Genomic DNA, 25,808 nt, shown 5'->3' with positions numbered 1-25,808 from the left:
CTTGTCTAGCAGAAGCTAAGGGCCATTTTTTTCCCCAGCCCTGTGGTAGTCCTTGGAAAGCATTAGCTATGCTGGAGGCACTTCAAGGCTGAGCTGTAGCTGGCTCCCCACAGCTCCTGCTGGCCCTGGGTATGAGAGATCACAGGGCAGGCCAGCCTGGTTTTCCAAGGACAGTCATGGCCCTGTGGCAGACCCTTGAGCCACTGGCATGTTTAAATAAGTCAGTTTGAACAAAATCCATAACTCAGGTAGAATGGTGTCACGTCCTCAACAGGGACAGAGTGTCACCATTTCATTTTAAAGAACTAGCCTGTAATTGTCTATTCATTTTACTGCTCTACTGCTTTGTGCTATTGGTGCCAGCAGAGATGAGAAATTAGGTAAGAAAAAAAATATGTTCTAGCCTGGTTGTCTCTAAAGTGCATGTGTTACTGTGACTGGATTGCTGCACCCAGTCATGGGCCTGGCTCTGGGGAGGAATATGCTTCTGTGATACAGGCTCTTGTCTAGTTCTGCCAAAAGATGGTCTCTTCTGACCTGCTTTTGACTTATACCTGTTTCCTTTCTACTTCTGCGTTGCTTGTCTTTTCCTAAGCCTTATTCTTGAATGTTTTCCTCACACTTACCTCTCTCCAAAGTGTATTTCTCCCTGCAGCTGCTGTTCCCATCTTAACAATCTGTTGTACATTTTTCTTCTTGTCCCAAAGGACTTCTGTTACTTTCCTGCCATTCACTTGATGCCCCATTGCTGCCAGTCTCCCATGCAGGCTCCCAGGTCTGTGCTGCTGCCTCCTTAGCCCTGTGTCCTGTCTCTGCCCAGCCAGTGCCAGTGTCCCCTTGTACCAGCTGCCTGTTGGATGGGTCTCGGCTCACCCTGTTCTCATCCAAGTTACTCCTGATTTCACTCTCCTTTTTCACCCATTTTTTTCTCCTTGGATTTTGCCTAGATTGACTGGCTCTCACCATCTTTCCTCCTTGCTCCCATGCCCTCTTTTCTTCCTGCTTTTCTCCCAGACTCTCCAGCCAAACTGCCTTGCCTGTTCTTATCCATCATCTTGCCAACACCTCTAAATCCCAGTTTTCCCCCTTTTTCCTTACTTTTCTCCAAATTCCTTACTCTTGTTCCTGTTCTCACAGGAGTACATCTATCTCATTTCAGAAGGCAGTAAAAAGCATCTCTCTAACATAAAGCTTTTTCCTGGGTCTTGTCAAGTCCTTTCTTCAAAGAGTAGAGATACTTGAGCTTCTCAAAGAAAAAGACCTTTTAACTTGTGAAAAGTGCTTTTCTTTGGCTTTTTTCCCAGAAACATATGCATTGTTTTAGTGGGGATACCCAAAACTTCATTTAGCATGAAGCCACATTTTTTAACAATTGAAATTTATCAAGAAAGGGGAAAGTGGCCAACAGCTGTAACAGGCAGCACCACTGCTAGCCTCACCTCCTCTAGTTATCATCACAAAATCACAGTTTGAGTGTCTTGAAAGTCCTTTTCACAATATATTGGCAAATAGGGAGTCTTGGAAAGAGTTCATGTGATGCTGCAAATTTTCCAAGGCTCCCAGTAGAGTGAGTTGCCCAAGGAGGAGGCAGCACATGAGCAGTAGCTGCTGCCTGCCTTGCTGCTTTGGAAGTGTGAGTGAGTGCCCCTCTTAGGAGTTGGGCATGGTGTGTGAGTCCCTTGATGCTAGAATTGCATGTCTGTGTGTATCTCCTAATCATCCTTCCTCTAAGACTAGTTCTACAAATGTAAATAAAAAATAAATTAAAAAAAAGTCACCTCACAAATTACAGCAGCCTGTATCAGCATAGTCTCACTGTTTTATAGAAGGGCTAGACTCAGATGCTGATATCTGGAAGAGGATTTGTGATATGACAGAAAATACACAGCTGTTGAAATATCTATTAAAAATTCAAATATCTAAACTTGTATAGCAGCTCTACCAGCCTTATATTGTTCAAGGTCTGTCTCTGTCTATCATGTGCTTTTTCACAGAAGAGTGAAGACATGATCCCCAGGGAGTTAATAATAATTCTTTCATCCCAGGGAAAAAAGTGAAAGGAAAAATGAGCTACATAAAATTTGCCTGTGACATTTAAAGTCCAAATTGGAGTTTGTCTGAGTAATTTATCTTTGGGTATTTGTAGGAGGGAGTGTAGGAGAATATGAATGAGGGAATGTTAGTTATGTCTGAGCTTTCTGATCATTGAAGAGAATTTTTGGGGGCTCTGTGTGGCTGGAAGGTCTATCTTTGTGATCTCTTCTCCAGTAAATGCAAGATAACATTAGGAGGAGTACTTTAATTGTCAAAGCATGGGAATTACTCCAGTTCAGTATCACCCTGAGACACCATTTTCTTTCAGAGTGACAGGTGATGTGTTTCTGGGATGTTAGAGAGAGCTCATTTCCTGCTACTGCACTGAACATGTGTACACCACATTTTCTCTGGCAGTGTTAAACCTGTATGTATTGCTGGTGAGGAAAGAAATAAAAATACAGCATATCCTTGTAGAGAACATAACAAGTACAAAGAAACTGAAGGAAGAGGGTGTGTTTTTCACTTTGACTTCTTTCACAATCTGTTTAGATTACTTGAGTTCCTGTGAATTACATGTAAAATATGATTAGACTGACACAAATTGAAATCTTTCTGCACAGAGAGATTATTTCTCAAAGCATGCAGCAATTTCTATTTCCCACTACTGTTAGATTTCTGCTTGCACAGGTGTTTGTGCAACTTCATGTTTCTGTCAAGACTTCTCTTTGCAATGTGGTGTATGTGAACGTGCCAACAGTCCTGCATCCAGACCTCCCTTTAACTTCTAGGAATAGCATTCAGCATATTCTGGTGGTTATCAGCAGTTAACTAACAGAGGCACAGACAGACTTCTGTGAATTGCCTCCAACTTGGGCAAGACTGGAGCACTGTGTTTATTCTTCAGCCTCTGCTTGCTTCTCAGCTGCTTTTCCCCACAGTTGCATATCACAGAGTCACTTGAAATACAGCTTTCAATGTCCAGTGAGGAGCAGCTAAGGACTTGGGGTTTGTCTAGTTTGGGAGAAAAGGAGGCTGTGGGACAACCTCGCTGCTCCCTACAGCTTCCTGAGCAGGGGCAGTGGAAAAGGAGTTGTGGTTTCTTCTACCTGGTATTCAGTTATGGAGGGCATGGGAAATGGTTCAAAGCTGTGTCAGGGGAGGATCAGACTAGAAAATAGGAAGCATTTCTTTACCAGGAGGGTGGTCAAAGGCTGGAACAGGCTTCCTAGAGAGGTGGTGGAGATTCTGAATGCCAAACCCCAAGATACTGCTACAAAGAAGTTAAGCCAGCAGATGGGTTATTCTGCAATATATGATTGAGATTAACGTATTTATTACTTCCAAATTATTTTTGCTGTTTTGATATTTATGAAGCTTTTCCTGAATTAAGTAACTTTTCTATTAGTACCTGAATGTGGCTGTGTGTAATTGGCATGTGATTAATACATCTAATAGAGTTTCAGTCTTGAATGTGACTCCTTTTGACGTGCTTTCTGACTTTTTTTCTGTTTGCTATTCATGTTGGCCACCTGAGACACTTGTTGGGTTTGGGTGGTTTTTTTTGGCATAACATTAATTTTTGTTTCATAGTTGATAGCATTATTATTTTTTCAAATAACCTGATAAATTGGTACAGCACAACTGCAGCAGCAGCAGTCAAAGCACTGATGCTTTCTAATGGTGCACTTTACCTCTGCTCTATTATTGCTGCCCATTTCATTATTTGCGAGTTGATTACAGCTGCATTTCTCGGGGGCAATGAAATATTCAGCAGCCTGGACTAGCCATGGGAGAATTGCAGTCCCTGCAGCTGAACACCTGCCCTCAAAGGCAAAGAAAAATCAAAAAAGTTCTTGTGTTTACAAGTGATGGGGAAAATCCTTCTTTTCTTTAGCTTTCCCACAGCACCGACTCTAGGTATGCGCTAATTAAAAATTGCCACTTTACTTATGCTTGTTATTGGATGGGGGAGAAGGATGAGAATAAATATACAGTATAGATCTACTGCATTTCTGCCATATTTGCCTGGACACAGCAGAGAAGGAAAACAAATATTGGTATAATTGGTTGCCTGTATGTCAGTGTGAGGTAGCTGATGTTCAGCGTGGGGTTGGGGAGAAAAAAAAAAACCCTCTCTGTTAAGGGCAAAAATGAACACTACCAGTTTTGTTTTCACACTGTGTCTCTGGGGGACTTGCCAGCAATGATTGACTGAAATGTGCAATATTTTACTAAGTAGGAAACAGATAAGATTTTTTATAAACAGGAAGGATACTTCATCATTAAAGTAAAGAAACAATTGCTTTGACCTTGTCACTGAATGGGTAAGGCCAGCATTGTGATAATTGAGAATGTAGCTAAGCAACAGTTCTCCAGGAGCATGCACTGCTTTATTTTTAGTTGAGTACACTAGTGCAGTGGGGGGATGTGGGACACACGCACATGGGTATGAATGAGCAAAACAACTGGGTAATTATTGCTAAAAAGGAAAAAAAAATCTTTTTGCATAAAATTTGAGTTGTAATGTTTTCTTATACTGATTTTAATTTGGATTTACATCAAAAGCAAGTAATTGAATCAATATATCCTTCTGTGGTCTGAACAAGCAGATAGCCTGACAGTATCTCTGATTTCTTAAACTGCTTTAGTAACTTGAGTCTCTTCTGAAAATTAACAGTGTAGAAGAAATGGCATATTCCTGCAGAGAGAGTCTATTTTGTATCTGTTTCCCCTTACTTTGGTGTTAATTATATTTTCTAATCTTACAGATTACTATTTCAGAGCTTAATTTATTTATTGCTTTAATTTTGCTTTAAACCATTCTTAAATACTCTAGTGAGCTAGCCCCCTCCAAAGTAAACAGTATGAGATCCTTTAAATCTGAAATTAATGTCCAGGGAGGACATTTAACATTCCTCCAGCTAAGTCAATTTACAAACCAAGTTAGTTAATTTTTCATGTAAGCAATGGGGAAAAAACAAAGTGCAAAGTTAGTAATTTTTGTTATATAGGCATTGCAGGACAAATTGCCACCCTATGGCCCCTCTGTTTTCCCATAAACAAAAGTATGTGCTCCAAGGCTGGTTCAAAGGGAAAATTTGCATCCTTTTACCTTTTTCTGCTTCTGGTAAATATCTCTTCACTGACCTGGATGCTTTTTCTTTAAATACAAAACCAGTACAATTTACTAAATAACAGTGAGTTTCTACATATCAAACCCAAGCAGTTACAGAAATCTCTCTGAAGATATTGTCACTGCACGAGTATAAACCACCCTAACTTTACCTAGGGGAGCCTTTAATTCTGATTTGTTCTATGAAATTTGTATTATTGGCAACATTGCATAGGTGAGAGAATAAAAATGTCTTAATTCTCACCCTAATTTTATCAGATCTTTAAAAGCCAAAAGATAGTTTACAGGTGAAAATAATAAAAAGGAATTTAAAGATTGTATTAGTTACTCTTGGGTATTTTTAGTATAGTAAGAAAACCTTTTCATAAAGTGCTTTTCTCTGGATGTGATTTTAAACTTGATGAACCAGAGAATGTAATGTATATTTTCATATTCTTAAAGTGTGTCATAATTGAATTTGGACTTGTGAATTTTATTTTTTTTTTTTTTTTTGGCTAGGAGGAATCATTTGTCAATACTGTATCTTGCTTGAACATCAAGCCCTACAGAGCCTACAAGGTAATTGTTTATACAACTGCTTTCTATTTCCTGTGGTGGTCAGCTTGGCTTTAACTCATTTTCTGAAGACTCTTGTAATTTATGAAGGTGCCAGTGCTAAGCCATTAAAGTGTTTAGCAGCAATGTTACAAGTAGCTTTTACAGAAACTGATGCTTACAGCTTCGCCATCCATGGTGAGCTGCGTGAGATTGCCAGTGTGTGTGCATAAAACAAAGATGTGCTACATTTTCAAAATGCACTTCTTGTATTTGTGTCTTAAGAGGGAGCAGTGCCAGTCGCAGCTGAAAGGTAAAATCTGCTGAATATTGTGTGGGTTTGTGTGTGGTCATTCAGAAAGTTGTTTCTCATCCCTCAGCATCCCAGCCTTTCAGCTGGTTTTCTTCCTGGGGCTGTGTGAGGCATCCCGTGTCCTGCAGTGCTGACACAGGCTCTCCTGGCCAGGAAGGTGGCTTTGGTCAGTGCAAATGGCTTGGTCAAGCAAAGCCATGACCATCTCATGGAAATCACAGTCCTGGCTCACTTTGCCAAGCTGATAAAAGCTGTTTCTGCTGTTGTAGTTGTGGGAGATGCTGCAGATCTATACATCAGCCTGCTCATCTCAAAGCCCATTTGGAAGCACAGCTAATGAGGTCTCCATGGGTGTGGACAGCAGCTGAACCAAATAGACTGCTGAGGTTCATATTTCATGGTCAAGTTACAAAGCTCTCCCCTGTGCTGGGTGCAGAAAAGGATATTGTGGTTAGGGAGTTGGGGTGCAGTCTGCAGAGCTGGAACCTCCTCATGGAGACCAACAACATCCAGCCTTCAGCCGGTGCTGCTTGCCCTCATTTACTGGAGGAACGATGAGATTTGAGCAATACCACATTTATGTTGGGTTGCCTCTTAAATAATGTCTCCCAGCACCTGGCAAAAGTTAAATTTCAAGGACTGGAATTAATTTTAATTCCAAGTGTCCCAGCCTTTGCTGGGTGGCTGTTACCAGTAAGTGAAATGGTACCAGACTGGACTGGACTTGGTTGTGTGTAGTGCACGCAATTTGTGGCTGAGTTGAGAAATACTGGGAAGATTTCAAGTCTCTTTCTTAATGCAGTAAGAGCCTTGAAACTTTCTGAGGAATCAGTGCTTTGCTACTGCGCACCAAGCAGGTGGTCTTCACTTACTGCATATTGATAGCATTGCAAACAAAATCTTTCAGGGTAACCCCACAGTGCTAACTGACCTGCTGCATGTTCCTAGCTTTTCCTGAAGGAAAGGTGGATTATTCAGACAAACTTAACTTTTTTAACCCTAGACAGGTTTAATTTTTCCTTTCCAAAGTGGAGTGCACTTCTCTGGTAACATATTTGGCTACCACAACTTCTCTGACCACGTGCCTCCTAAGCTACAGTGACTGGTTGTATGAGTTTGTGTGAATACTCTGAGTCCCTCTTTGTCTCCTTTTGTTCTCTCTAAGTAGGACAGAGATGCTTTTGAGCTCATGAGAGAGGCATAAATAAATACAACATAAATATGGTTCATAAAATTATTGCTTCTTGGGAATAGTTGTCTTTAAAAGGAATATAGAAATCCATGAGCTTGTACAGATACCTCAGAGATAAAATTAATGTAAAATCAATTTATTACCACTCATGCTTCTAGTGTCTTACCTTGTGGAAGCTAGAGGTCTATGACAGTTGCCTTTAAATCTGTCAAAGATTAAGCATTTTACTTCGGAACTCTCATTTTTTGATGGAAGAAAGAAATTTTCTGTGAAAGATACTCAGATCAGGAAATGAAACACATCTGAAAGCTGAGGGTTTTCTCTCTCTTCTCTGTTTGTTATTGCAAATTCTGTTTGCAATAAAAGTGTGTTTATGACTGAAGCATGTCTGATGGACCTGCATAATCTGGACTCTTACAGAGGAAATCAGAACTTGTGAACAGATATTATCAGGACATGTAATCCTCCATCAGCATTAGACAGCAACACAGTGCCATCTGAGGGCAACTGTAGGTCCAGAGCACTATCATTGCAGTTAAAAGCTGGGAACCTTAGAGCTGAGGAAAAAAAAAGTTTTATTTGGGTTCTAGGGTCTTTCATAAATCAGGGTGTGCCACTCTGATGCGTAGTGCAGCCCAGAAGCAGCTGTCTGGCTGTGAGCAAGGCTGGAAGGTGGGACAGGATCCTCTCTCAACCAGCTGTGTGGTGCTGAAACAGTGTCAATGTTTAGCCTGGCAGATTTGGGGCTGTGTAGAAAAACCAAATGACCCTCCATGGGTCACTTGATGGGTGTGGTTTGGAGCACCATCAGATGGAGGTGGAGAGGGGAGGTGTGAGAGGTGATAAAGGAGATTGCTGAACCAAGGACTTGTTCAGACAGGCAGGAACCACATCTGCAGGCACTGCACGCACACACAGCTCTGGTGTTTCACTGAGAGGTTCCTCCCTGAGGTTCCTGTGGCTTTCAAAGGCAGAATTGAGAGGTTATAGCCAATGTCAGTTTTAGGAAGCTTAATTATTCATTTAAATTGCATCAAAAGGATAAGAATGTGCGAGTTGAGTGGTCATGAGTCAAGTGTCCAAGGCCAGGTGGTCCTGTCTCCTGGGGGCTGGCAGAAATATGTGTTGTACAGTCATTTTTTAGAAGCACAGGAGTGGCTTCTAACACAGATACATTGTGGTGGAGGGGTGAGGGATGCGTGAGGGGTGAAGAGCAGGGTGGGGTCTCTTGGGTAGGTGTCTACAGCAGGACAGCAGAGCTGTTGGCAGTCATCCCCTCATCCCCTGTGGCTTAGGTCTTGCAGAGAACGTGCAGGACTGGTGGCTGTGATTGGGCATCACACTGCTCTGCCCATGTTCAGTGTCTCTGCTCTGGGCTGTCTGGCCTGGTGTTGGCCTGGCAGAGGTGCAAGGCCAGTGGCTGAAGGACAATGTGTGACCCAGGTGCCAGCTGGAGAGGGCTTGGTGGCATGGGAGCACTGCCAGGGGCCTGGAAATGGCCCTGACCAGAAAGGCAGTGAGAAGGGATGAAGGGCTGCTTCCATCAGAGTGACTTTGCACAGGATACATGGTTTGGTGCTTACAGCTGACAGCTTGCCTGTGGTGGAAATTACTGTTCTGCTTTCAGTTTCCTTTTTGGCTGTTTTGCACCAAGCACCCAGGGACTGGGGTTTGTAGGTATTTGGAATCAACAGGGATCCATACAAACATCAGCCTCAGGCTTCTTCTTTTTGCCTGTGTGGGTTTTGAGGATTGGGTGTGGGGCTTTTTTGTTTGTTAATGGACTTTTTTTAGGTTGAATTTGTTGGGGGGCTTTTGTTTGCTCCTTTTTGGTTTGTTTGTTATTAGAAGTTCCCTGTTGTCTTTATCATTTCACTTTCTTTGAGTTGGCAGAAGCATTTTCCATCAGTGTTGATGTTAATGGGCTCCACCATGTTGGCTGGTGTGAGCCTCAGGATAGCCCTGCCACTCTCAGTGGTAGCTTCTGCATGTCTGCAGGTTTCTTTGCCTGAGATGTCAGGTTTTCCCTCTGCTTCCTTTAGGCTGCCCTTCCAGATGGCTGGCTCTCCTGCAGGAGTGAGCACCCCCAGGCAAGGGCACTCAGCTGCAGCTCCTCAGCCTGAAAGGGTCATAAATACATGAAATTTGTGCTTTTCATTATACTGAGCGTAGCAGGAGGAGCCGCCTTGTCAGCAAGCTCCCATGGGGAGGATCTGCACTAAAAGGTTTGCATAACAGCAGGGGGGTGAAAAAACCCCCTTGGAGAGCAATGTCCATGAGCTGAATGTTGGTGACTTGGAGTCAGGGATCTCAGAGGTCATCCGTGGGTCTGCCTGCAGCTCGCTAGCTTGTCTTTGCCTCTCTGGTTTTGCTGTTTGTCTGGCCATGATGCTGAACCTGGGCGCCTGTGGCTCTCATGAGGGCTCCTAGGAGCACTGGCAGCTTGCCCCTTGTCCCAAAATAACTTATCCATCTCCTTGTTTTCCAGCATGAGATCTGTTTTCAAGGAGCACGGTGGGAAGGCAGCATTTTTGAGGAGGTGAGGCTGGGTGGGACTTCAGCCCCCAGGCCATCAGTGAGCTAGGAGGGGAGAGATGTGCTGTCCCCTCAGCAGGGGCTGTGCTGCTGCTGCCTGGCGCTGCCCAAGGTTTCCTGGTGAGGAAGGGCACGTGGGAGGAAGGAAGGAGCGTAGGAGTCAAGCTTGGCCACCTTCACTAAGGGTTCTGTCTCTGTGGGAGAGCAGTGGGCAGCAGTTCCTACCGTGCTGCTTCCTGCATGGTGCAGTTCACATAACCGACCCTTCTCGGGCATAATGCAAAGGAATTTCAGAACTGCCCCATCACAGGAGTTAAGCCTGTTTATTTAGGCAGGTTCTGTAAAAGTGGGGGGATTCAAATATTCCTGTGGCAGGTTGGCATCTGGGCATGGTGGGGGACTGAACCAGGAACTGCACTGACTGCAAAAATAGGCTTGTGTTGCAGGAATGACTAAGACCATTACAGAGCTGCATGAATGATTAATTTACCCTGCTTTTGTTTCACTTTTGATCCTGGGTCCTCTGGAAAGAAAAAAAAGGTGATTTTGGAAGATGTTTTTAGAATAACAAATAAGTCAGTTGTAACAACAGCCTTACTACACTACAGATGTGCACCAGCACCACTCCAAGAGGAAGAGAATAAAAAATCACTTGCTAACATTTTTCTGTAGCGTGAATATTTGAAATTTCTAGACAAATAATCACCAAATACTTTGCAATCAGAACATTTATTCACAGTTCAGGAGAACAGCATTATTAATCTTCAAATAGCATACAGAGTGATATAGTAGTAGTGCTTTCTTAATAGCTTTCTTTTAAGCTCAATATAGAAGGAATTTGTTTTGTTATTAAAATTACTCCACATATTTGAGACAGACTTCAGCTGAACAACTGCCTAATACGTGCTAGACACATATTGATTTTTTTGTCTTAGCCCAACGTTTCCCCTGGGCATCATATTATTTATTCATAAAGCAGAAATGATGTCTGACAGGCAGTTAGAGGGGTGTAGAGCTGTAGGCCAGAAACAATGTGAAAAGCTTTGCAAGGACCCCAAGAAATCAATGTGCTGATGCTAAAGAGCAGCCTTTTAATTCTGAGCACACATTCTTGCAATCATTTAGTGTGGAGCAGGAAATTTAAATAACAAATAGTTACTATTAAAACTGCAGGCCTAAATTTTCATTCATCTTTATTCCAATTATTTGAGCCAAGGTGGAAGCAGGCACTGAAGGCAGCTAGCCAAGCCCAGCCACCTCTTAGCCATAAAACAGGCTTGCTGCTCTGGCCCTGATTTGCACATTTGTATGGAAATTTCTGCTGGAAGGAAGATATTTCTATCAATAAAGATTTAGAACCCAAACATTGTTCAGAGAGCCAAGACATTCCTAAAATGTACATGATTCATCACCACTTACTCTGATTGAGCGTTAGACTGGTGTCTGCACAGCAGAGTAAAATAATAAATAGCTGGTATTTTTAGAATGCAATTTGAAATATTTTGATGAGTTAGTCATTGTGATAGACCTGTTTGAAAAAAAAAAATCAGGCCAAATGAGATTTGTTCTGGTTTTGTTCATTCAAAACTAGATCACAGCATATTATCAAGCACTATTTGCTGGTGGAAGTTATATTTCCAATAATGTTTTTTCCACTGAAAAAAAATCAAACTATCAGGTAATCTTAGGAAAATGTTAATCTGACCTTATGCTTCTTTCAATAAGATAAATAACTACTGAAGTATTAGATTTGAAATGCAATGAACATCTAAACATCTGGTCCAATCAGGCCACTATGGAATTTGTTTCTTGTTCTTTAAAGCACAGATAATGCAGTCAAAAAATAGCATGTCATCATGTAATTAAATATTTCATCTTGATGTATAAGCACAAGGGAGCTGAACTAAATTTGTTCTGGCATTTCTTGACTTTCTAGGATTTGACTTTGAACCTTTTTCTTCTTTGATATATATTGAATTGGGAATTTCAAAATTTGCTTTGCATATTTTGAGGAGGGAGGGGAAATGTAGGAAAATAATTCATTTCTACTCTATAGACATGAAAATTGTCTTTCTTGTGGTTAATAAGAAGGTTGTGTTACAGTGGAACCAAGACACACATTAACCTTGTGAAGATAAGAAGTTCACATGCGCTCCTTAAACTGGCCTGCAAGAACATCTTATAGTTGTTTTCCCTGAGGAAGGCTTTGACCTCTTCAATCATGAAGAATCACAATAAATCCAATTTTAAATCACTCAACTGGGACAGCGTAATCTGAGTCCATCCACAACAAGTAAGACTGTCTGAAACATGCACACTTTTGTATTTTTCCCCAGGAAATGGTATGGTTTTGACAAGAAGGGAAAAGCAGTATCTGCTAGGAAATCAAATGTATGAACTTTCACATGTAGTGTTCTGACATATGATGGCATTGGGACAGCATTGCAGTGTTTGACTCTGCCTGTCTCTCATGGATTTGAAAACCTCATTTCAGTTGACTCAATCTGAAGAAAGTGTAGCAAAGCCAGCATTTTTCTGGGCTATTGTGCACATTGCAATGGGCATATTTTTAATGCTTACTATCTGATGAGGACATAAAATACCTAATTTCACCCAAATGGGTGCATTTTTATTTGCTCTTGCCAGTACTTTTGAATGCTGCCAATAACTTGTGAGACTTGCTGTGTATTTACAAGTAGGTTTTAAATAACAAATTTACAGCATAGCATTACAGGTGACAACGTTGTGTAGTGACTTTTAAATGTCACTTTTCCAAACTGGTAAACTACAGCTGTAATAATAATTCTTTTAATCTATTTGGATAGCTGATAGCCAGTCAGTTAATGAGGTTTGTTCATCAAAAGCTCATCTGAATTTCTCTGCCTCTCTGAAGTCTTTTCTTGATTTTGTCCCGTCCTTATTGTTGTCAGGAATATAACTGCTGGCTTTTGACAGTAGGGGAGTACCCAGCCCAGATAAGGCACTAAATGAATGAATACACACATTTTCTGCTTCACCAGCCTGGAGAGCTCTTCAGGACACTCAGACAGAGGATTTGTGCACCAGAGCTGTTTGTCCAAGATCCAGCAGGGAAGCGGCTGCTCTTAGGACATGGTTCTTTAAGATGCTTTGCAGGCTTATTTTATTGCATGGTGACTTGTGTCATGTAAAAACCTTACAGGATGCAGTAGTCTGAGTGTAAGGACCCAGTTGTGGGGTGGAGTTCAGTTTCAGGCTGACACACACTGAGTTCCTCTCTGAGCAGCTGTGTGTCTGTGTGAGCAGAGCATCTCCCTTGGAGTCAGTGGGAACGTCCTCCCTGTGTCCAGCAGAGCCTGGAAAGCACTGCTGGTCTCCCTGAGCCAGGCTGTGCTTGGTGGAATCCCTCACAAAGGGTGAAAGACTGGGCTGGACCCAGCATTGGTGTTAGCAGGGTGCTGGGACCCCAACTGGTGTGCTTTTCCAATCCATTTGTGACAGTGATACATAGTTAGCTGCTATGCTCCTGGCTTTTTTTTCTGGTGCTGATTGCTGGTTTTTAAAGGACATGGTGAAGAGCACTACACAAAATAATCAATGATAGTCCATGTTTTTAACAGGCCTTTTGTTGTTAAGGTTTGTATGAATACAGTGCAGCACAGCAGAAAGGATTTTCTAAACTTTGTGATATTGTTGTGTTCCTAAAATTGCTTTCTTCTGAGGCTTTGCTGGAACCTTTGATGAAAGGTAGTTCAGCTGTAAACCACTGTTTAAAAGGCCTTGTATGGGAAGATGATGTCTGCTGCCATTTTCTATCTTTTACCTTCATGTTTCAGTAATTTACCTAATGTGACAATAATTTACCAAATGTCAACATATCTCTGGTACAGCACCTAGCCTTACCAAACAAACAGGTGTTTTCAGAGGCTTGCTAAGAGGATGGCAAACACCAGTGCATCTCATGGATAAAAGGCTGCACTTCTATTGAGAGTACCATCTGCTGAGAGGCAAATGTGTTTTAAGACCAAGGTTTGTTGCTGAGCTCAAATGGACCCCTTGGCCACTGCTCTTTCAACTTGGGAAGTGGCTGAGCTAAGGAGGTGACAGAAAAAATACTACCTTCAATATTTTCTAACAGAATTAAATAGCAAGTACATTTGCAAATCAGTTTATAAAAGATCAAATTAGTTATGGAATGCAGAAGTTTCCAGCTATTGCATACAGATATTTTAGGAGTCATTAGAAGATAGTAACTCCTTGTAACAACCAACATAGTTAAACATGTTTGGGAGCCAGCCCTAGGGATGCCTGTGGCCATGGAGCAATGCCATCCTTCAGTCCAGCATGGTCCACGTATAGCTTATGTAACTTTTACCTTGTTCAAACCTGCTGTTAAAAGAAATTTGTTTTCTTGTGAATGTTTCTGTAATGTTCATATGTTTCTCTCATAGTAATGGTAGAAAGAAGCAGTCTGATTTCATATCCAAAGCTCTTCTGGCCAGACTATCCCCCAGTTTATTTGCAATATCAGCTTTGTCACTGACCTGCTGTGTACTCAAAACAGCATCTGCAGGCTTTATTCACTGCTACACTGAAGTTAAGGATGAGCTGTGGACAGACATCAACACACTTAACCTCATTTTCTCTTTTTAAATCCCTTCTTAAGAGTCTCTTCTTCCATAATCCCTGAAAAAAAAAAAAAAAGAGAGAGAGAGAGAGAGAAGTAGGTTAGTGAGGTGTTATAGCCACTGCCTCTTGTTTTGACTGATGTGGTCTCTTTGTTTTCTCCTACTTCCTTGTCAACAATCCATATCCTCTTACTGGACCTTTGTTTTAATGTTTAAATGTGGCTTTCCAGGCAAGAATTATCTTTTTTTACTCTCACTGAGCACAGCTCTCAGTGTGCTTCTACCCTGCCTGGGACTGCTAGATGAGGTCCCCAGCGCAAGGGCCACCAAGCTGATGAGGGAGATGAAGCACCTTTCCTGGGAGGAGAAGCTGAGAGAATTGGGATTGTTCAGCCTGGAAAAGAGAAGGCTTCAGGGTGACTTCATTGTGGCCTTCCAGTACCTTAAGGGACCCTGCAAAAATGATGCAGAGGGATTTTCTTTACAAGAGCATGTAGTGGCAGGACAAAGGGGAATGGCTGCAACCTGGAAGAGAGTAGTTTTAGATTAGATATCAAGAAAAAATTCTTTACTGTGAGGGTGAGACACTGAAACAGGTTGTCCAGAGAAGGATGCCCCATCCCTGGAAGTGTCCAAAACCATTTTGGATCGGGCTCTGAGCAGCCTGGTGGAGTGAAAGTTGACACGGCCCATTGCAAAGGGTTGGAACTAGATGATAATCTTCCCTTCCAACCCAAGCCATTCTATCATTCCATGATTCCATGTGACCATAACACAGTGAAGAGAATGTAACTGTGGCTCAGTGCTTCACAACTGTCACAAACTTTTTAATAGCACCATATGTGGAAAACAAATATCACATGTTGATAAAAGGTGAAAAAAGAGGCATATGTCCTTAATAAGGGATGTTCTTAAAGATTTCTAATAATTATGAAATATCTAAGCTGAAATAGAAATCTCTTTTTTTAGCAACAGAAAGGCTTGTGGCATTCCTTGATATTTCAGATCACTTGGAGCTTCCATGTACAGATGTATGTTCAGCGCTGCTGCACATCAGGAGCTTGGGAAATGGAGGTTTGAGTATGAATGGGACTTAGTGTTTTCCCAGGCATCCATAGGAGCTCTTTGCCAGAACCTATGTTCAAGTTTAATCCTCACACTTTCCCAGGTCTCCTGTGGTGATGACTTTTTGCCTTACAGATTATGGAAGAAAGGGAGCACAATCCTATGGGCTGGCAATACTCAGAAAATTAGTAATACAGAGCGTTCCCCTGCACCACTGTGTAGACCAGCAGCTTTCCTGTGAGGGCACGGTGTGTGCCTGGCTCTGAGGCAGCACTGCAGGCATCAGGAGATGTGTTTTCAGGGCAGTGTGGGCTTTGCCATACTCAAGCACGTGTTTGGTAGAGTCATGGGCTCTGTGTATTATTCCACCTCTTGGGAGAGCATCAGCCTGTACAGATTTTGGTGGTTTTGCTCTGGAATCACAAAAAGTTCCTCCTCACCTGCAGCATTTACAGAGGATTTTACACCAGTGATATTGAAATATAAGTAGAAATATGTAAATACATTAATTTTTTTTACATAAAAAACCTTACTGCTGTTACTACTCGGTAATTTTCTTAAACATTTAGTTAAATTTTTGTATCTTTTTTTATTTCAATAAGGATTATGTTAATTGAAATAGTATATTTAGTCAGCAAGTATTTATTGAGGTTATAATAGCCTTCCTGTAGCCTTCCTGTGTACTCTGTGGTGTGCTGTTAAAAGCATTTGCTTCCTTTTATTGAAATGTAAGGCCTACACACAATACAAGCCAGTGTAGGGTAGGATAAAGTTTTAGCTGCCATTTGGGATAATATTGTAATTGCCATTGAATCAATTTTTTAATGCCTCTGTTAGTAAATCTGGGACTTGTGCTTCTATTATACAGGGCTCCCTTCCTGAAATCATCTTAAATCTCAATATGTGGCTTTTTTAATGTATATACAAGCATCATGATACAAGTACACTCAGGAGAAACTAGATTTCCTTCCCAGTGGTGTAAATCCTCTTTGTGATATCTCTGAGTGAGGTTTTATTCACTGTCAGTGAAGCAGGTACTGTTGGAAGCTTGTGTCTTTGGCATGGAGAATATCTCCATTTTTCATGACAGACCAGAGGAATGCATCCATGGTGAGTGTCTGCTAAGGAAGGCAGGAGCCTTCCTTGAAATGGAAAATGCAAACCCCCTCTCTCCAAATTATTATAATTTTTATATTAAGGGGCTCTGAGGCAAAGATATGGGAATAGGAATAACAGTTCTTTATTAAGAAAATTAAAAATACAAATGCAATAGTACAAAAAAAGAAGACAAATCACAGTCAGAGTATGACCTGACACCCTGTCCCTGTGGGTCAGGGTGTTGATAGCCATCCCATTAAATGGTGGCTGCAGCCCTCCTGGAGGGAAGGGCTGGTTCTGTCGGAGCAGTGATCCTGTAGAAGGGGGCAGTTCTCCTCTGAAGGTCCAGGGGTGGTGTAGATGGGTCCGGTCTTCCTCTGGGAATCCAGTGGAGGAGACAGCTGCTCCTCTGGGAATCCAGTGGGAAAAGGCTGCTATGGTGTTCCAATTCTCAGATTATATCCAGGTAGGAATGCTTGGCTCCTCCCCCTGGGCAGAGCATCTCACAGTGGGATGATGTAATTTCATCAGTCATGCAGTGACTCAATGGCCCATTCACAGAAGAGTTCTCCCCAGAGGGAGGATTGGTTGTGGAAGAGATAAAATAAACTGCGCCATTAACAGAAGATGACTGCCCCACCTCTAACTGATGGGAAATAGAATGCACACCCCCAGCCACACCTTTCAACCTAAGACAGTGAGTTGTCACATTTGATGATGGTGGATTGAGGTTGCTGGCTAATGCTGCCAGGAAAGCTGGTGAATGGGAGGAGTGCATAAACATTATTTTTCTGTCTTTATGGGGTGTTTGTCAGTATGTGCACCCATACTGCATTTCTAATTGGTGCTTGAACAAGCATGGAATGGGCTACGCTATGATGCTTTGTACAGGTGTGAAAGGGGCTGTAGAATGAAAAGTTAAAGTACACAAAGCTCAGTCTTTAAAAATGGATTAAATAATACATTTCTTCCTTTTGAGGAAGAAATAAAATTGATCTGGAAATAGAAATAATTTCAACCCACAAAATTAGAAGAGGTCAAGCTTTGCCAAACTGAATTAAAACATATTTGAAAGGAAGATCTCTAAAATGCAACAAATTTCATTTATTTTTGTTTCTCTGGAGAGTTGGAACTGGGCATCCATGTTCAGGGTTGAAGAGGAGTTCAGTACCTGTGGGGCTCCAGCTGCAGAGGCTCACTTCCCTGCAGACACTGTCAGCAGGGCTGCCCATCACGATGGCACTTTCTGTAGTGCTCACACTGGGCACTCTCTGCCCTGCTCAGAGCCTCTGTTCCATTTAAGCAAACATCAAGTCACAGCAGCTTGGGTCAGCAGTGATTTGACCCCTCAGTTTTGTTCAGTGCTGTGACTAAAGCCTACTGTATTCTCTTTGAGCTATTTTATACATGGCATTATTGCCACTTGGGAATCTAGAGTGACTGTTGTTTATCAGTTTAATCAGTTAAATATCCACATGATATTTACCTAGTGCTTCTAAATAAAGTATTGAGCACTCTGTCTCTGCCTTGGTACCACCTGGAATGGGTGTAGGCTTAGCTTTCAGCCTTACCTCTGCATGTTCTTATATCTGCATATTAAGAGACTATCTTGTCTGAAGCCATCAAAACCTTTTAACTTTCTAACTGTATGACCCTCCATTGAACAGAGAAAGTTGCAAGCATCCATTGAATGTAAACTTTCTTCAGAGCTAGCAATGGACGTTTTTCAGAGCTACTGAAGCTGTAGTCTGCAACTTGCTTTGAGCTAACAGAAAAAGAGAATAGTAAGAAGCAGAACAGTAAGAAGCAGACGTATCAATATGCCATTGCTGTATTTCTGTTAAGAGGCCTTGTGACTATGCCTTTGCAAATAATTGCCTTGAAGCTTTTAATGTTCTTGCACTGCAAGAAGCTAAGCAACACTTTCAGTGCTTATTCACAGTATATACTTCTGCAGTCCACAACAGGCAGAAATCCCCCTCAAATTAAATGGGCTTTTGCCCAATACAGTCTCTCTAACTGAATTAGCAGTAACAGACTTAATTATAAATTATTTTTTACTCTGGGCAAATTCTCTAATAATTACCCTCCACTAGTAAATACTTCACTGTACCAGGGAGATATAAAAGCTTTTAATTTTTTAAATTCAGCAACTGCATTTAACTTCAGGATTGGCTCTGTTGGAAGAGGAGTTAGGTTTGTTTTTATGGTGAGAAAGATCACTTTAAAAACAAACCTGAGTGTATAATTAGGACACTACTTTATGAAATTACTACCTTATAATATGTGAAATTTGAAGTTCTTCCCAATTCTGCTTTAGAGATTGGGGTGGCCAGGTCTAGGAAGGCTACATTTGTGGTGTTTTTTAATGCTTTTTGTTTTCCAGGTATGTGTTGGTATTGAGAAGAGGCTGATTCATGCTAGACTTCATTTTCAGTATGGATTTAATTCCTCCTGGAATCAGAGTAGTGAAACGTGCTGCATGGCAGCTGGCACAACAACATTTTAAATCAAATAATAGATTCCAGCTGGTGGGGAGTCACCTGAGTTCTGAAGCAGACATGACTTAATGCAGATCTTCCTTATTTCTGTAATAAAATGCCTTTCCTTTGCATATGAAATAAGTGGAAGAGGAGAAGTGAGGGAAAGCTTTGCTAGAAACAAAACTAGCCATTATAACCTCGTAAGTTGACTTCAACAAGGGACTGTATGGGCTTCTGAGGTCAGAGTGACAAATTAACATGGGCTCTTCTCACATACCATGAAATGATTTCTGGTTTGCAGGTGAGCTTCCAACTGCAAGGGTCATTTCCTGGGCTCTGTCTTTGAATATTGCATTTTTTGCTCTTTCGCTACCTACTGTTGTCACTGTCACGAGGAATCATCCTCACGTTAGTTGTCAGCCTCTTCCCCCTACTTACCTGGCCAGGTTACACTGCAATGGTGTCAACAGTCAACCCCAGCAGCTGAGTTGGGGTCTTTCTGGTGTCACTGAACTGAATATTGTTTCAGACAGACATTTTTCTCTGCTCTCTTGAGAAGGGTAAAGATTTTGATAGAATTCAGATAACGAGGATCTTATCGATAAGTGGAGCTGAAACTGTAATTGTGCTGCAAAGCCGAGTGTAATGGTACTGGAAAGGTCAGTGCGTGCTGGAAAATGTCAACAGATGCTGCATTTTCAATGATTTTTCTTGTTAGCATCTATCCCACTATCTAAGCTCGGTGGTTAGCCAGGACAAGCAACTCATTCTTCACTTGATGCTTACTGGGTCTTAGTTCATGCTATTGAAAGAAAAGTCAAAATCCCCATACATTGGCCGGGGCTTTTTCTGCTGGTTTTGTCCCTGACTGAGAGCTGAGAGTGATCCATGCTGGCTACTTGGCTTTCTGTTATTTCACTCTTGGGTGTTGTGCAGCACCCACCAGACTCTGCAGGTCTCAGGGGGAGCAGCTGTCCTGCTGTCCTGTCCCCAGCTGAGAAGTGTGAACCTTTGAGGAGCTGGTAACTCCCATCCCATCAGCTGGAGCTGCAGAGATTTGATACTTCACGCAGTCCAGCCTGGAAGTAAAGGGAGTATGAGGAGACTGTTTCTAAGATGAGTGATGCCCATCCCCTCAGAGCCTCCCCGAGGTCACTTGGTTCAGCCAGGAGCTGCTGTGTGATAGCAAGATCAAAGCCTTTGGAAGCAAGCAGACCTTTTCGTGACATTTGCTGAAAATGTGCTACAAAATAAGTTTTCCCTTAAAAAAATAAAGTAAAAAATTTCTTTTTACTTCATTTGTGTGGTCAGCATTTCATCCTTCCTATGGAAGAGGAATGCTAAGAGGTGTTTTTATGTAGATGTCTGCAATTAACATAAATCTACTAATCCAGGCTAGCAGGAGAGAATATCGACTCCAGTGTTTTTATACTTCCTTCTGACAAGTCTGAAAAGTGATGAGAGGAAAACAAGGCCAAATTGATCTCATAATTTCAGTTGTCTTGAATATAAAAGTAAATATTCACATAGCTTCAATTTATTGCCTGTATTATTTCCATGATGTTTCTGTAGTTACTGTCTGTTGGTGACAACATTACAATATATTTTAGAGACCTTTTGTGGTACATTTTGGTTTTGTCTGTCTCATTCCTCATGTAGCTTATTGATGCCATAAAAAACCCTAAAATCATAAAAATGTTTCTGAATGTGGAAAATGCACAGAAAAAACAAAAATAATCAATGTATGGCAGATACTAATCACAGTTTGGAGAAGATATTCAGGTAAGTTTTTTTATTCAATGTTATGAAAAGTTCATATTAAGTTTCTGTTGTGCCCTGATAGTTCAGGGGATGCACTGGAAGTGTGGTTGTCTGTGACTGGTCAAACCCCACAGTTTATTTTGGTGCAAAGTGAGAGAGCTGAAATTTGCAGGGTTGGGGTTTTTTCATACAAAAGCAAAACTGGACCTTTTGGAAACATTAACAAAACAATATGGAGAGAAACACTTGCCAGAGCAGCCAAGTGTATTTTGGCCAGGCACTTTGCTGTAGCAACAGGAACCCAGCCTCAGGTCTCTTGTCTGACACATCCTGGGCAAATACTGTTTAATGCAGACTGTCAGTGGCTTTTGGTCAGGAGCCTGCATCTCCCTGCTCTCTCTATTCATCTGGAAATCTTAACCCACATCTGGGAAATATTTCTACATCAGCTTTCTTAGGAAGTGACATACTAATGCAAAACATTCCAGTCACCTTCAGTTTCAAGCTGTATTTGATAAATTTGGAATCAGCTTTTAAACGAAGCAGTGTGAGCAGTGGTTGTGTTCACATTTTCAGAAGGACCCTACGAGCTAACAGGCTTTACATTTTCTCGGTGTGTGCTGATGCACATCACACAGTTGAAGTTGTGATGACCAAGATAGAGGTACTAGTTTGCTCTCAGCCTTTTTGTCAGCAGTGGACTGGTTTTCATTTGGATGTGTTGAGTTCCATGTGCAAAGATTGGTGTGACATTTGTCGGTTTTAATGAAGTAGGGTCAGATTCATGAGATGTATTTAAATGAAAACTGATAAGTGAGGTTATCAGATTGCATATTGGCCATGTAGATTAAGAAAGCAGCTATTTCAGAAGTAATCAGCCTGTTTATGAAATGAACTAATAATATTGAATGAATTGTTTGATTCTTACAAATAGTATTTGTGCTTGTGGATGATAATTGCATGAGAAGACCTCTGTACTTTGCACAGGCAGAGTTATGTTCTTGTTGAGGTGTTTGTTGTATTCATGCCAAAAACAACCAGAAAACCTCATTAGGTTCTGATCCTTCAAACGTGCCTGTGCTTAACACAACTGCTCAAATGATGTTGCTTTGGCAGGGTTGATTTCAATACTTTGATCATGAAATAGCTTGTGTAAGGTGGTAGTGGTGGTGGGGAATTTATCCAGCAGAAGTGTTGATCTGAATAAACAGTTGTTAATGAGTACACGTTGCACCCTTCCCTGGAGGCAGAAAACCATGTTTCTGCTGAGTTGATGAGGAAAATTAATTTGCTTACTAAAGATACTTACTGTCTTGAGATTCAGTTTGCTGCTGCTCTCTCAGCCCAAGCTCAGACATCAGAGTGGCTGTTTCTGTTCTTTGCTGGGCAGAGATTTCTCTGGTGTTCAGGCATTTACATTGAACAGGCCATTTGTTCATGGCCTGCTGTGTGTCAGCTGCACCACCTTCGCTCAGTTCCCTGGGCTGGGCTGGGGGTAGCACAAAGACATTTATAAAGGTAAACAAGGGTATTGTTTGAGCGTCTTTACAAACAACAGAAGATAATTTGTTTGCCCACTGGAAGGGGAATGTTTACTATTTAGCAAGGAAGGAAAAGTACTATCCCTTCAGGCTTTACAGAGTAGAAAAAATTACTGCAGCTTAAAGCTGACTGGAGCCCCTGAATCTCTAATGTTAGATACCAGCAAGTTCTCAGCTGAGATTTTGGGATACCAAAGAAAAACCTGGGAGTCTAGCAGGGAATGAGCTCAGGTAAGACTAAGAGAGAGATGTGGGAATAACTAAAAAGCCACATAAAATGCATAAATTAAGCGTGGGGAAAGAGGATCAACAAGGAGATAACAGAGGTAGATTTCTGTGGTTGCTGCTTGGAAGAGTGGCTGGCAGACATTCCACCTGACAGCATTTCATATAGATTTTGCATGGCCAAAATTTAATTTATAATTATAACTAGATATTTGAATTTCTTTACTACTCCTGTGTGAAGTTGTTCCTGCATTGTTTTTCATGTATTTTCTCAAAGGAGAAAAAAATTTGCAGGCTCCCCAAATATTCTGAGAAGAAAAGCCAGCTGTTTATTTAAGCTGGCTCTCAATACACAGAAAGTTGCCTCCAGAAGAAAATGCTAATATTTGGCTTTGGACTTGCCTGGGAACACAAATAAACTGTTGTTTAATTTTTGTCTTTGGAGGTTTTGTAGGTGTTTTTATTTCTTCCTTGTTCTTTTAAGTCTTTCTACTTATCTAGCATCTTGCATAACTTTGATATTTATCTTTGCAGTACAGTAATTTACATGAAGATATGCAGGATTTTGAGGGTTTTTTTACCGGTAGACAGAATAGGAGGCTAAAAATCATCTGTTTTCCATTCAGTATCTATTTTGCAGTACATGTTGAAAGAGACATATGCTGCTGCATGTCTGATGAGGCTAATTCTGTCTTTGCCTTGGTGGAGTTGTTCACACTGCACTTGCATTCTGATGCATTGAATGAGAAATTCAGTGTTTAGGTTCACAGTGGGCTCTCAGGATGCTGCTTTGTTAGAGCACTGACTTGGCTCAAAGCTCTGCAAAACTCACCCAGACTCAGGTCCCTCGCCAGCCTTCTGCTGCCACTGTGTTCTCTTTCCTGAGGCCATCCAAGGGAAGCTGGGGGTGGCTGAAGGCTTCAGGAGGCTCCAGCATGGCTTTGGGCAAGGCCTTGCTGTGAAATTAAAATTGAGTTGTGGTAAAGTCACAAGTTCTCTTGTAGGCAAGTCTATCGTATCGCTCTGTGCATCAGAGACTCATGAAACTAGAACACCTGTAAAGGTGAGAGGTTTTGAGTGGGAAGTTCTTCCTTGGCTCCGGAGCATTTACAGATTATCAAAGTCAGGGATATTGCTCCGGGTGGGCTGTGGCCATGACCACATGGTCATTTGACTCCCTGCATCTGAGCCTCAGTGAATGGCATTGAAGGATTTCCTTTTAATGGGCATGTTAAACATGGGACAAATTCAATTTTAGCATTGTCATTTAAAGTAATTTCTGATACAGATGATTTGCTGGCAAATGAGACATTAGGTCTGCCATAATTTGGGGCTCATCCAAGTTTCTGTTCCTCTAAATGCAAGTGATCTAAGTGATGGCTCAGCTGTGCACAGTGCTCTTCAGAACTTCAATGCAGATGAGCTGTTCTGACCATGATGATGAGTGCAGTAGCTAAAACTCCTATGCAGTAATAACAGAATATGCCTGCCATCACGTCCTTAAAAAAAACCCTGAAATCCCAGCGTGGTTGGCTGTTACTTTCATCCACTGCAAGTGAAAACTGCTTAAAACAGACACACATCTCAGAGTTTCCCGTGGGCATTTTTAATGCAGAATTGAGTACTGAATATCTGAAAAAAACACCAAAAATTTATTTGAAAGAATAATGAAAAATTCACCAAAAAAATCTGAGTTGTTATCAAACAACTAAGGCTTGAATAAACCCTGCTATAGTGAGGCATATAATATTTTATACAGTAATCACAGTGTGTAAAATATTCTGACAAAATTTTCCAGTTCACTGTGGGCTGGTATGTTAACAAAGATACTCATCCCAGCTTTACTAAAGTAGGGATAGTAAAATTCTTGTAGAACCTAAATGTGTTGTGCATGTAGAGTAGAAATGTCTATCACGAGACTACACTGCACTTAGGTTCATGATGACCTGTCTTTTCTCTTTACTTTGATTTTCCCCTGACTTGTAGCTACTGAAGTCCCCAAGGATTACAGGGGCAGAATGCCTAAAAGTGCTCTTTAATGCTTGACAGCATGGCTCTGACAGTGTTAGACACACATTTTAAGCACGCTAACAATTGAAGGATAATGCTGTACAGAGTGTAGCGGGTTTACAGAAGAGGCAGACAGGGATTTTGCAGCTTATAATAGAGAGAGTCTTTGATATAACTGTTTCAAATATTAGATTAGGATGTATATAATTTAAAACTCCTTTCCAGTTGTGCTGTAAATTTAATGGCAGGATTTGGTTGAAATGAGCTCTTGTGGTCTGCAAGGAAGAAAATCAATCATCAGGATGCACCTTATCATTTTGCCATATCGTTGGTAGGGATGCAATTAAATTCAGTCTGAAAGGTCACAGTGTGGGGTGTGCATTAACCTCACCCTAACCTGGTGCCTGATGCTGCCACTGAGAAGGAGTTAATAATGATAGCAGTTGGAGCTGCACATTTGTTCTCTCTTTTTTTCAAACCTATCTGTGTTCACACACACTTCTAATTACGTCTTTGTGCATAATATTAGCAGATATATGGAATATTTGCAGGGCTGTTAATTAGGTTGTAGACTAGTGTACAGTGGAATGTACAGCAGAGTTCCACAGCTGGTGGCCAAACCCGCTTAAACTCACTTGTTGGAGTTGATGTTAATGCAGGAATATGTCAGTGAGACAGGGCTTTGTTTTGTTTCCAGACTCTGATGATATTTAAAGCAGCAGCTGCAAAAAGTGGGTTCAGTAGACTTTTCAGAGAGTTTTCAAAGTGCAGTAGAGTTTCTGAATGCCATTTGCATTATACACATTTGCTCCAGATGACAGAAATTAAATTTCCTATTGAGAATTGGACAAGTACCTTGGTGGTGAAGAGACTCTTGACCTTTTTAACCTAATAAATTAAGTTATGGGGAGGTATTTGATTTTAGGTTTGATTTGGGAGGCCTCTTTAAAAGGAATCAGGTTTCCCATATTAGCTATTGAAGAAAACCAGTGTTGTGCAACATTAAAACAGAAGTGGAGTTTCAGGGAGAAGGCAGAGAAACAATATCCATCCCTTCTTTTCCAGAGGCTTGCACTGAGAGATCATCAGATTTTTACTTCTAAAAAGCATTTTTGGTCCTCCCTGGAAAGCCATTTTTTGTTACATGAGACTGCAGACTTTTTTATTGAATATATTGAACACTGGGGCATGAGAATGAGAAATATAAAATGTAAACTTCAGATTTTGAGATGGTTCCAGGGGAAGTGGATTTGGCAAAATAACAGCCTGTTAAG

General features: G+C 41.3%; 1 protein-coding gene across 2 annotated transcripts in view; it reads left to right on the top strand.

Annotated features, from left to right (window-relative positions):
- The window catches only part of PAG1 (phosphoprotein membrane anchor with glycosphingolipid microdomains 1), a 107,429-nt gene that overhangs the window by 19,062 nt on the left and 62,559 nt on the right, over positions 1 to 25,808 (top strand). Inside the window, exon 1 of one of the 2 annotated variants that reach the window (XM_058042223.1) lies at positions 5,696 to 5,728. The exons of the other annotated variant lie outside the window; for it this stretch is intronic. The gene's annotated coding sequence lies outside the window, so the exon portion shown is untranslated. Of the gene's footprint in view, positions 1 to 5,695; positions 5,729 to 25,808 lie in introns of those variants that run through there. 2 annotated transcript variants of the gene reach the window in all.

Source organism: Melospiza georgiana, chromosome 1 (genome assembly GCF_028018845.1).
Source record: "Melospiza georgiana isolate bMelGeo1 chromosome 1, bMelGeo1.pri, whole genome shotgun sequence".
NCBI lineage: Eukaryota > Metazoa > Chordata > Aves > Passeriformes > Passerellidae > Melospiza > Melospiza georgiana.
This window is presented reverse-complemented; position numbering and strand designations above follow the sequence as displayed.